This window comes from Lepidochelys kempii, chromosome 3, assembly GCF_965140285.1.
Source record: "Lepidochelys kempii isolate rLepKem1 chromosome 3, rLepKem1.hap1, whole genome shotgun sequence".
In the NCBI taxonomy this organism is placed as follows: domain Eukaryota; kingdom Metazoa; phylum Chordata; order Testudines; family Cheloniidae; genus Lepidochelys; species Lepidochelys kempii.
In genome coordinates this window covers 17,794,609-17,807,855 of record NC_136382.1, presented here as the reverse complement: position 1 = coordinate 17,807,855, position 13,247 = coordinate 17,794,609, and the positions used below count along the sequence as shown (strand labels likewise).

General features: G+C 41.4%; 1 pseudogene; it reads right to left on the bottom strand.

The window, feature by feature from the left end:
• Positions 1 to 10,749: 10,749 nt before the first annotated feature.
• LOC140909847 (U1 spliceosomal RNA) lies at positions 10,750 to 10,897 on the bottom strand (annotated as a pseudogene).
• Between the last annotated feature and the right edge of the window lie 2,350 nt (positions 10,898 to 13,247).

Below are 13,247 nucleotides of genomic sequence, written 5' to 3'. Positions count from 1 at the left end.
CAGGGGCAAGGGTGTTCGGTTTTCTGGAATTAGAAAGTTGGCAACCCTAGGCCTTGGTGACAAATGGGCAGATACCGACTTCTATTGAGGCTGTTTTAATTTTCTTTAAATTAATGTTCCTTGGTAATGCAAGCCAGTATGTTTTATTTTATATTGGTTCTTATACTGTTCACTAAGGCTTTGCTACTGTTGAAGCTAGCTCATAAAGGTCAAACAACATAGTTATTGACCAAATTGCTTTATTTATGTTTGTTTTTCTCTTTAACCTCCAATATGGCTTCTGCACTGCTGCTACTACCCTCTGGATTCGAAAGGTGGAATACTAATTTGTCTTCAGTTTGTAGTTATAAAACTAAGCTATTTACACTTGTTAACTGGTCTGGCTTTTATTCTTTTTTAAAATGTAGAGGCAAAAGCCCATGGTGAGGTTTTCTAGTCATTCTTTGTTTGAGTTACCATTATTCCAAGTTTGGGTTAGAATATCTAGTTCTGATCAACGTTTTTCCAATTCCGTCATTGACAGTCTGCTTTTTTTTACTTCTGTCTTTACAATTTCCCCGGAATTTTAGGATAATTTCCATTATTTGTGTGAAAGATGGAAACACAAATGTGTACAGAATGTTTGCCTATGTTGAGAAAGAAGAAACATCTTGTGGCAAGATAACCCAGGGTTCTGTCAAAGTTTTTCAACAGTCAAAATATTGTAAAATATACAAAGAGGTTCTACAGTTCATCTAATAAGTATAACAATGTCCCTCCATCTGTAGCCCATGGTCCAGTGTGCTTCAACAACCACCGTGGGAACTACAAGTTGTGGGCTACAAACTACAGCATGGGAGAACTTCCTGGTTCCTGCCAGGATGTACCCTCTGCCCCCCACAGGAGGTCTCAGCACTGACTGAGCTGGGAGCATGTAGCAGGTAAGCAGAGAGAAGGCTGCTGGATTGTAATCCTGTTCTATATTCTTTACAGAATAAAGCCTTGTTCCTCGTGGTTTGTCGGAGTGGGTCTGGTCTGAGGTGAACACTGACACGCAATGCAGAGCACAAAGGAGCCTTGGGCCTAGTTTCCGAAAGTTGTGTAAAAAGATTCAAGGCAGGCTTCCAGTATCTTGAACAATCTCATACTGGGCCAATGAACAGGAGAGGGGGCTACACTTCTTTCTCTTTTCACCTGATAATGTGCTTTTCCTCTAAGTGTTTATCTGTGAACAAGGATACTACAGTGAAGGGTGCCATATAAAAGCCTAGAGAGAGCTAATATGTTTTTCAGCGTGTTCATACTTGCAGACCCTAGTGCTGAAAGATAAATATTTCCCACATTTTAGAGATGGTTTGTCAAGGTTCCTTCCCCACTCTGAACTGTAGGGTACAGATGTGGGGACCTGCATGAAAACCTCCTAAGCTTATTTTTACCAGCTTAGGTTAAAACTTCCCCAAGGTACAAACTATTTTACCTTTTGCCCTTGGACTTTCACTGCCACCACACAACATCTAAGCAGTATTATTATTATTAGAAAAGAGTCCATTTGGAAATGTCTTTTGTGGCAGTTTAAATACAATACAGCACAGAGCTTTTAGCAAGCAAGCGAGCTGGTCTGCCAACCGACTTCTGCCTGTCAGCTTTCCACCTTCCCCTTTATTCTTTCTCTTCCCCCGCGCATTACATTCTCCAACAGATAAAAGGAATACACTGGCTTTGTTTAACATTCTTATTTACCAATTTCTATCTACCGCATTCCTTGCTCTCGGGCCTTGAGCCCAGTCCTGGGAGGCTTCCCACAGTTCATGTCATCTGGGCGAGATTCCAAGGTTCATGCCCTTGAGAAGAGCTGTGTGTGCACAGCTCCTATACAACACTCCAGGTGTGCCCTGAATGTTGCCAAGCGCATGAACCTTGTATGAATCCTACAGTCTTTCCCCACAAAATCCTCCCAAATCTTACACCCCCTTTCCTGGGGAAGATTTGATAAAAATCCTCACCAATTTTCATAGGTGACCACAGACCCAAACCCTTGGATCTTAAGAACAATGAAAAAGCATTCAGTTTCTTAAAAGAAGAATTTTAATAGAAGAAACAGTAAAAAGAATCACCTCTGTAAAATCAGGATGGTAAATACCTTACAGGGTAATTAGATTCAAAACATAGAGAATCCCTCTAGGCAAAACCTTAAGTTACAAAAAGACACAAAAACAGGAATATCCATTCCATTCAGCACAGCTTATTTTCTCAGCCATTTAAACAAATAGAATCTAACGCATATCTAGCTAGATTACTTACTAAGTTCTAAGACTCCATTCCTGTTCTGTCCCCGGCAAAAGCATCACACAGACAGAGAGAGAGGCTTTGTTTCTCCCTCCCCCCAGCTTTTGAAAGTATCTTGTCTCCTCATTGGTCATTTTTGTCAGGTGCCAGCGAGGTAATCCTAGCTTCTTAACTCTTTACAGGTGAAAGGGTTTTTCCTCTGGCCAGGAGGGAATTTAAAGGTGTTTACCCTTCCCTTTATATTTATGACATGGTTAAACTGAGACAGGGAGAGGTTACGAGTTGCCCAAAGTTACATACAATAGTGATTCAGTGGCAAGAAGAGAACCCAAGAACTCTGACTTCCAGTCTCTGTCTCTAACCACTGGATTTTGTGTCCCATTGACTGGCCCCTTTAAGGAGATACGGGGCCTCCCCCAACTATGCCATAACTAATTAGCTGCTTTCCAGCCTGAGAGGGTGGGACTAAGCAGGTCAGGTGATAGCTTAATGGACACTGAGCCTCACAAAAGGGTTAAAAGAGATCAATCATTCTTTGTTGAGGAACTGCAGCGAGTGGGCACGTTCCTATGGAAACCCTGAGCCAGGATTTGCAGGATGCTAAGTACTTCAGGGGAAGGAGCCTGTGGGGACCTGTGCTCTATATCAGAGCAGGGGAGGATCCAAGGAATAATGCACAGCAGGGGTTGGGAATGGTACTCTGGGGGAAAAACTCATAGGTAGTCTAGAAAGGGGCTGGGCCAAGGGCCCAGAAGAAGGGCTGAAGAGATGCCCACAAAGGTCTGAAGAACCTTTTTGTTTGTTGAGACTCTTTAGTTGGACTTTTGTTAACCTGGAAGGGATTAAGTTTCTTTGTGACTTGACTGGAGAGCCATGCTACATCTCCAGAACTGACTTGCATAGGAAAGCTGAGGAGACCCATCCTGGAGAAAGCAACTGAGGCAGAGAGTGCTATGCTTGAGTAGAAGGGGGTGCTGTGGGGTAGACATGCCCTAAGACACTCTCTCAAGGAGCCATAGTCACAGCAGGTGTAAGCTGGTATAGGTTCAGTGACCTCAATGGAACATTGGTATTATGCTAAACCTGAGAAAATATATAAAATTCCTGTATCACTAGGCCTCAAGCTAGAGAGAGAGAGGTGTATATCCAGAAGGTATTAGATTAAGTCCCCTTGTTGATCATTTCTAAATAATTATAGTGATGGAAAGTTTAAGGACAAACTTGGAGATATACAAGTCTCTTCTGAATAGTTTCTTCAATTCCTGGTAGTCCCTGAACTTGGCATTCTGGAAGGGCATGAGACACCACAGGCAACCTTAACTCTGCATTAATGAAGCTTTTTGTCAATAAATTGTGTGTATGATTGTGATGGGTTTGGTCACAGAGATCCCCTGGGGACTGTCAGCTGGTGTGCTGAAATTACCTCTGAGCCCATTTTCCCTGCCAGCTGGGGACTCCAGAACCCTGCCTTGTTGAGCCAGACATGCTAGCCTGCTGCAACACAGATCCAGTGTCTGGACCACTCGACCAAAACTGCAGGATTTAAGTGAAAACAGCTTAGCAGGTTACCTGCCTCCAGCACACAGACACCCAGCTCCCAATGGGATCCCAACCCCAAATAAATTTGTTTTCCTCTGTATAAAGCTTATACAGGGTACATTCATAAATTGTTTGCCCTCTATATCACTGATAGAGATATGCACAGCTGTTTGCTCCCACAGATATGCATCACCTGTTTATTAATAAACAAAAATGATTTTGTTAAGTATAAAAAGTAGGATTTAAGTGGTTTCAAGTAATAACACAGAGAACAAAGTAAGTCACAAAACAAAATAAAACAAAACACGCAAGTCTAAGCCTAATACATTAAGAAACTGATTATAGGTAAATCTCACCCTCAGAGATATTCCAATAAGCTTCTTTCACAGACTAGACTCCTTCCTAGTCTGGGCCCAATCCTTTCCCTGGTACAGTCCTTGTTAGCTCAAGCAGACATCTCAGGTGGTAAGCAGGGGTTTTCCCATGGCTGCCCCCTTTGTCCTGCTCCACCCCCTTTTATAGCTTTGGCAGAAGGAGGGAATCTTTTGTCTCTCTGGGTCCCCACCCCTCCTTCTAAATGGAAAAGTAACAGATTTAAGATAGATTCTAGTATCAGGTGACATGATCAAATGTCCTGTGAGACCCCAGCCTCCATTCTTCCTGGGCTGGCTCGCACATACCCAGGAAGGCTTGCAAGTAAACAGAGCCATTTACAGTTCATTGATTCTGAAGTACCCTTAATGGTTTCCACTTAGTATGTTTTTTCCACTGAATGCATCCGATGAAGTGAGCTGTAGCTCACGAAAGCTTACGCTCAAATAAATTTGTTAGTCTCTAAGGTGCCACAAGTCCTCCTTTTCTTTTTGCCAATACAGACTAACACGGCTGCTCCTCTGAAACCTATGTTTACATCAGTGATACAAGTTTATATCTTATTCTCCTAACTCCAGACATAGAAATAATACATGCCAACAAATAGGATGAACACACTCAGTAGATTATAAGCTTTGTAATGATACCTTACAAGAGACCTTTTGCATAAAGCATATTCCAGTTACATCATATTCACATTCATAAGCATATTTCCATAAAGCATTTGGAGTGCAACGTCACAATGTTGTTGTAAAAGCAGCAGCAGCCAAGAACAGACATTCAAACTGAGATATAATTTATCCTCTGAGTTAAAAAAGGATGATAGAAGTACCCCCAGTTTAAAATGCCAGCTCTGTCACTCAGCCTTATTTCTAACAAAGTAACATTAGTATTCATTTGTTTACAATTAGCTGAGCTTTCCACATGAGCTACTTCAGTGAATAGTTTAACAACAATACAAAGAACATGTGGTAGAGAGACCTACCCTTGGAAGAACAACTCATTATGTTGAGAAATTAAACTGTGAACAGATTACTTGAACGTGATATTTCTTCTTCTTTTAAATAATGAGCTGTAAAATCTCATCACTGTGCCTTCAAGGATATGATACTGTTGTGATTTTTGTTACACCACTTGGGCCATGGACTGGGAAGATTACTGGTGATGTGACATTGTGTTATCTAATTGTGTTTAATTAGAGATGTCTTATCTCTATGTACGTACGCTCTGCTGAACAGACATTTCTTACACTAAGGTTCTGTTCATGATACTAATGTAGCTGGGATGGCCAAACAAGCAGATATTCACCTTCAGATGTTTAGATTCCTATTTGGAAATCCTTATGTTAAGAACATGAGAATGGCCATACTCTGTCAGACTGTGTCCATCTAGCCCAGTATCCTGTCTTCTGACAATGGCCAATGCCAGGTGCTTTAGAGCGAATGAACAGAACAGGCAATCATCGAATGATCCATCTCCTCTTGTCCACTCCGAGCCTCTGGCAAACAGAGGTTAGGGACACTCAGAGCATGGGGTTGCATCCCTGACCATCTTGGTTAATAGCTATTGATGGACTTATCCTCTTACCTAGTTCTTTTTTGAACCCTATTATAGTTCTGACCATCACAACATCCTCCGGCGATAAGTTTCACAGGTTGACATTGTGTTCTGTGAAAAGTACTTCCTTTTGTTTGTTTTAAACTTGCTTGCCTATTAATTTCATTGGGGACCCCTGGTTCTTGTGTTAGATGAAGGAATAAATAACACTCCCCTATTCACTTTCTCCATGCCAATCACAGTTTTATAGACCTCTATCATATCCCCTCTTAGTTATCTCTTTTCCAAGTTAAACAGTCCCAGTCTTTTTAATATCTCCTCATATGGAAACTGTTCTATACCCTTAATCATTTTTGTTGCCTTTCTCTGGTCCTTTTCCAACTCTAATATATCTTTATGGAGATGGGCGACCAGAACTGCATGCAGTATTCATATAGTGGCGTGCCATGGATTTATACATTAGCATTGTGTTATTTTCTGTCTGATTATCTATCCATTTCCTAATAGTTCTTAACATTCTGTTAGCTTTTTTGACTGCTGCTGCACATTGATTGGATGTTTTCAGAGAACTAGCCACAATGACTCCAAGATCTCTTTCTCGAGTGGTAATGGCTCATTTAGACCCCATCATTTTGTATGTATAGCTGGGATTATGTTTTCCAATGTGTAGTACTTTGCATTTATCAACATCTGCCATTCTGTTGCCCAGTCACTGGTTTTGTAAGATCCCTTTGTATCTCTTTGCAGTCTGTTTTGGACTCAACAATCTTGTGTAATTTTGTATCATCTGCATACTTTGCCACCTCACTGTTTACCCCTTTTTACAGAGCATTTGTGAACATATTGAACAGCGCTCATCCCAATTCACACCGCTGGAGGACACCACTATTTACCTCTTTCCTTTCTGAAAACTGACCATTTATATCTACCCTTTGTTTTCTGTCTTTTAATCTGTTACTTATCCATGGAAGGACCTTCCCTCTTATCCTGTGACTGCTTACTTTGCATAAGAGCCTTTAGTGAGGGCCTTGTGAAAGGCTTTCTGAAAGTCCAAGTACACTTGTCAGGATTCCTTCCCCACTTTGAACTCTAGGGTATAGATGTGGGGACCCTCATGAAAGACCCTCTAAGCTTATCTCGACCAGCTTAGGTTAAAATCTTCCCCAAGGCACAAATTCTTCCTTGTCCTTGGAAAGGTATCACTGCCACCACCAAGTGAGTTAGACAAAGATTCAGGAAAAGGACCATTCCTGTTTCCCCAAAATATACCCCCAAGCTCCTTCTCCCCCTTTCCTGGGGCGGCTTGACAGTAAACAAGGTGAGCACAGACCAGCCCCTTGGGTTTTTAGGACATTAAAAACAAAATCAGTTTCTCAAAAGCAGAACTTTATGATACAGAAAAAGTAAAAGAAGCACCTCTGTAAAATCAGGACAGAAGGTAATTTTACAGGGTAATCAGATTCAAAACACAGAGGATTCCCCTCTAGGCAAAACCTTAAAGTTACAAAAAAACAAACAAACCAGGAATAAACCTCCCTCTTAGCCTAGGGAAAATTCACAAGCTAAAACAAAAGATAATCTAACGCATTTCCTTCCTATTACTTACAATTTGTAATCTTAGATGCTTAGTTCAGATATGGCTTTAGGAGATGTATTTTCCCTGCCCTGGTTCCTTGCTGTCCCGGAGAGAACACAAAGAAACACAAAACAAAAACCTTCCCCCACAGATTTGAAAGTATCTTCTCCCCTTATTGGTCCTTTTGGTCAGGTGCCAACCAGGTTATCTGACCTTCTTAACCCTTGACAAGTAAAGGAGGGATTTTATGCTACCCTTAGCTGTACGTTTATGACAACACTATATCCACGGATAAGCTTTGTTCACATGTTTGTTGACCCCCCTCAAAGAATTCTAGTAGATTGATGAGGCATGATTTGCCTTTACAAAAGCCATGTTGACTCTTCCCCAACAAATTGTGTTCATCTATGTGTCTGATAATTCTCTTCTTTACTAGTTTCAACCAATTTGCCTGATACTGAATTTAGTCTTACTGGCCTGTAATTGCTAGAATTGCCTCTGAAGCTTTTTTAAAAATTGGTGTCACATTAGCTATCCTCCAGTCATCTGGTACAGAAGCTGATTTAAATGATAGGTTATTTACCACAGTTAGCAGTTCTGTTGGGAGAATATTAGATTTTAGGGGGAAAAAATCCTTGCCATAGAAATAAAAGAAGTAAAATTTGATGTATAATGGGCAGGAAAGCTATGGATTCTCTAGCAGCACAGAATTTGTAGGTAGTTTGCATGTTCATGCTACACTAAGGCAGCACCCTGGTAGAATCCATAAGAGCTGGTACCAGGTGAAGGTAAATAATATGTAACATTTGCTGGGTGTCACTTTCCGGCAGTATCCAGTGTCTATTGAGTTAAAACAAAAATATTAATTTTTCCCTTTGCTGAAGGAGTGGGACATACTGCACCAGATTATGGCTGGTTGTCAGGGCATATCAACATCTAGGATTAATGGTCGCGAGTTAGAAAGTGTGGTGATGTTTACTGTGTACAGAAGATGAATGTACCCTTTATTGACATTCATAGACAAAACATCTTTTCTTGTGAAACAGTTAAGGTTATTAAACCTATAGCAAGGGTTGGCAACTGTTGGCATGCGGCCCATCAAGGTAACCCACTGGCGGGCCGCGAGACAGTTTGCTTACATTGACCATCTGCAGGCATGGCTTCCCACAGCTCCCAGTGGCCTCAGTTCACCATTCCCGGCCAATGGGAGCTGCAGGAAGCGGTGGCACAGCTATATCGGTGAGGTAGTGTAGACTAGCCCATCGAATGGTAGGGTAAGAAAAAAGAGAGAACACTGTCATATTTTAAGTCATAGGAAGTTCTCAGGCAAATTGGTCAAACAGATTCCAGATTTCCATGGCTGAGAGCAAAACTTGGCCTAGTTACTGAAGTGGAACCTGTCCAAACTGAAATGGATGAAATCTTTATTGCAATTCACACCTGTCTTTCCAAATGTTGTGTCTATAAAGTCTTTTGATTGGCCATGTAATTTTGTTTGTTGGTACAGGGTCCATCCAGTAAAACAGAAAGGCAGTTGGTGGGGGGAACTACATATCCTAAATAACTCCAATTCTGAACTGCAGAGAACTGAAAGAAAATTCATGGCAAGGAAATCTGATGAGAAAATCCAAGAAAGAGAATTATGGCAAGTGGAGAATTGATATGAAAGTTACAGATCTCCCCATTCATATGAAAAGTTACAGATCTCCCCATTCATACAAAATGAAGACAGATCATTCATAAGAGTTCTGGTACTGAAATGTTATGGTGTAATGTGTGCTACCCAAATAAATATGTGGAATTAGCAACTGGCAACCACAGCTGTTCAACAAAGTTATTCTCAGCCTTCTTCTGCTCCTCCTCCATGAGTGCTTTATCCTTCATGGTATCTAGGTAGACAGAGAAAAGGGCAGATTTCAAGGAGAATGTCTCTGCCTTTGTTGGGATCTTTAATAACAGTAAAATAATGGCATTTGCAGCTATAGGAGTGCACCAAAGGTAGAGCATATATTAACTAAGTCAGGTATACAGGGCAGCATTTTTTTTGCTGAAGCTGGCTAGGTTTTTTTGCATGCTTTTATCCCTTATAAAATGCCTGCTTTCCCCAAGAGACATCTTATCAGACAAATATTGTTCTGGCTTCCTAGAACATGACAGACTGTCATTAGATAAAGAAGAAGGTTAATAAAATAGAAATTCAGGCAATCTTTCAGCCAGAGGTGTCCCATGAGTTGCTATAAAGCAAATAGAGTAGTCAACTGCAGCAAGTTAGTTGGCAGGTGACTGCCAAATACCCACTTGTTAATCTGTAATTCATGCATGTCAGGGGAAAGACAAAATTTTTGTAAAGCTCCTTGGACTGCACTGTCTCCCAGCCTTCCCCCCCTCATTTTGATAACTTGTCATTGCTAGGAGCATGAGGAGGTAGGGAGTATTGTCTGTGCAGCATGGCTATGAGTAAGTTTAAAGAATAAAAATCCCACAAAACATGTCTGATAGGGTTCTGGGGAGAGCTGAGATCCTGGGTCTGTGTAGGTAGGTGTGTGGTTCTGAATACTGGCTGGTATATTCATTTTTCTATTCAGTTGGTCTGCTTGTGATGTTAGTAGTAAATATTTATATTATCTTGAGGGTCCCACTCTGCTAGACAATGCAGAAACACAGGTAAGAGACTATACTACCCTGTAGACCTTGCAGTCTTAAATTACAACAAAGGGTAGTGGTCAGGGAGACAGCATTCAAGTAAATGAATATGATGATGAAGAACTGGCACAGCTATGCTAGTTAAATGGATGTGGAGGTTGGCTTTTGTTGTTGTTATTGGAGTTAGAGGTAGGGTGCAAGAAAACGGAAAGAGGAATTGCTGCCGCTTGCCATCTGTCATGATCAGCAAGGCTGGGTTTTGTATGCATCATGGCAGAGGAGAGTCTCTTTAAAAGAGAGGCCAATTGGTGGGCAGTAAAAGCTGGGAATGCTGGTGGAATGAAGATGGGGGGCAGGGGGGTCAGCTTCACAATAGGTAACTAGATCAACTTGGCAGGGTAGAGCTAGGTTGTGAAGAGCCTTAAAGGTAAATTGTTTATAATTTAGAGAGGGTAGAAAAACCATGAGAATGATGAAAGGATTGGAACACATGCCTGATAGGTAGATAGTTTAATAAAGAGAAGGTTAAATATTTGATAATGGGTTATTTAATCTAGCAGACAAAAGGAGTAACAAGATCCAATGGCTGAAATTGGAGCTAGATAATTCTGACTAGAAATATGGTGCAGATTATTAACAGTGACTGTAATTAACCACTGGAACAATTTACCAAGTGCTGTTGTAACCCATGTGCCTAATAGGGAGATATCTCTTTAAGAGACCCATTGTGAGGGAGGTAGGAGTGAGCTGTGTCTGGGTCATTGGTTTTTTGTTTTCTTTGTTTGTTTTTTTTAAGCCAGAGGAGAGCACGAACGCAGTCCCCCACTACCACAAATTATGCAGCTGAGTTTCCCACATTTGGGGAAATCGCAGAGTGCAATGGATGAGCCTCACCCTGGGAAAACTACCTTCGTGATCATGGTATCTCCCCTGCCAGGTAAGTTGGCACTTGTACAAGGAGCCACATATTAACTTCTGAAGAGCCGCGTGTGGTTCTGGAGCCACAGGTTGGCCACCCCTGGAATAGAGCATAGTTCTCTCTTTGTGTTCTCATAAAATCTACAGCCATGTACCTTAGTGTGTGTTTAAGCCAACATGCAAAGAATCAGACCTGATTCAAAGTAACTGATGCCTTTGCTGCTAGTTCAGCACTTTTCAGATGGAGTTATGAATACACGTGAACGAATGGCATCGTCAAATAATGTAACAGGTCCCACTTCTATTGTGATTGGGCAGCTTCACAGAAAAAAGTGAAATACAGTTCGTCTTGTTTCGGAAATGACTATAGGAATGTCTGCAAATACCACAGCCAGCTGTTCAGAAGCTTCCAAAGACTGGCAATGACTGAACTGCCAAGGAAGTGTGAATTTGCCCGGTGGACTGGTCCCAAGCCTGGACCACAGGCCTCACCCTATTTAAATACGTTATAGTGGGAGTACTAACCTGCACTGATTGCTTTCTTGAGACTAGTTGCAATACTTAAGGATCAAAGAGAACCCAGGTCAATGTGCCTGTTTCTCCAACCCATATTTCAACCACCAGGGCAAACAGCCCAAGTCCCTTCACCCCATCATTTGGAGGAGGGAGGAAGAGGAAAATGTCTCCTGATCTGGCAGCCTGCTATCTAGATGCCTGATGATGAGAGGTGAAATATTCCCTTCTCTGCAATTCTCCTCAAGTTCTCCTCTAAGTGAGTGGGAGCAGAGGATTTCTCTCCATTGCTCTGACTTTCTCTTCTGGGGAGCAAAACAGATCCCTGCCATCCCAGTTCTCCTCTACTGGCCTAAACTGAGGTGCTGGGAAAGAATAGAACTGGGCCTCCTTGGGGACAGACAGGAAAGCCTGTTTTTAGAGACCCTCTGAAGCCCTGAAGGGGACAAGTGAAGAAGCTGTCAAACTAGGAGCAATAAGGAAGCATAACACAAGCTTTTTAAACATGCTCTCTCATTTTGAGAAGCCAGGACTAGTTTTAGGAGGATGTGGGGTGAATGGATTGTGGGGGGTGTGGCATTCTGGGCTGAGAGCCTAGGTTGTATGAGAAGATAGTGGGTTGTAGATTGTAAGTGAATTTGGGATGGCAAGATGATTAGAAGATGAAGATGACGAGACTTTTAAAGGAATAAGGGCCGGAGTCTGAGGGAAGGAGGGACAGATTGTATGGTGGCTTGATAAAGAGAAGTTTGTGAGATTGAGGTGTTGAAGCAGAGGAGAGGTGTGAAAGTCTAGGTGGAATAGGGAAGAGGAAAAAGGAAGGAATGAGGATTGTTGAGGATGAGAAGACAAGGGAGGGATGGCAGAAGAGGCAGTTTAAAGGATTTGTGCTAAACTGAATTAAGGCCACTTTAATTCTGGATTAAGGTATTCATACAGGGTTTAATGCAGTTTAACTGATCCACTTCAAATTCACATTTGCAGTTCATTCAGATTAATTTTCCTAGATGTCTCTGTGTAGACAAGCTCAACATGTAGGTAACAATAAATGCGAGTCATGAAAACTGTTTATTAGGTCACCTAGCTCAGTGGGTCTCAACCTTTTCAGACTACTGTACTGCTTTCAGGAGTCTGATTTGTCTTGGGTACTCCCAAGTTTCATTTAACTTAAAAATTACTTGCTTATAAATTCAGACATAAACATACAAAAGTGTCACAGTACACTATTACTGACAAATTGTTTGCTTTCTCATTTTTACCATAGAGTTATAAAATAAACCAATTGGAATATAAATATCGTACTTGCATTTCAGTGTAAAGTACATAGAGCAGTATAAACAAGTCATTGCCTGTTTGAAATTTTAGTTTGTACTGACTTCGCTCATGCTTTTCATGTGGCCTGTTGTAAAACTAGGCAAATATCCACATGAGTTGATGTACCCCCTGGAAGAGCTTGGTGTACCCCCAGGGGTACATGTTCCTCTAGCTGAGAATCACTGACCTAGCCCCTTCCCTGAGAGTACAGAGCAGTCCCTTGAAGTACCTCATCTAATTTTGTTTTAAATGTCCCACACAATGGAGCTCCCAGCACTGCTCCTGAGACACTGTTCCAAAAGACTTGCTGCCAGAATTGTTGTCCTTATACTTGCTGTAAGCTTTCCTTTCTTCATTTCATCCCATTGCATCTAGTTATACCTCCATGTACCAGCCTAGATAATTTTCTTCCTAACCTGCTGTTTATATCCTTCAAATACATGAACATTTATCCAATCTAAGTTTGGTGAAATATTTAAAACTGTATCTGTGTGTCAGCTCTTCCAGACTCCTAATCGTTTTTGTTATCTGTATTTCCTACAATCTGTGC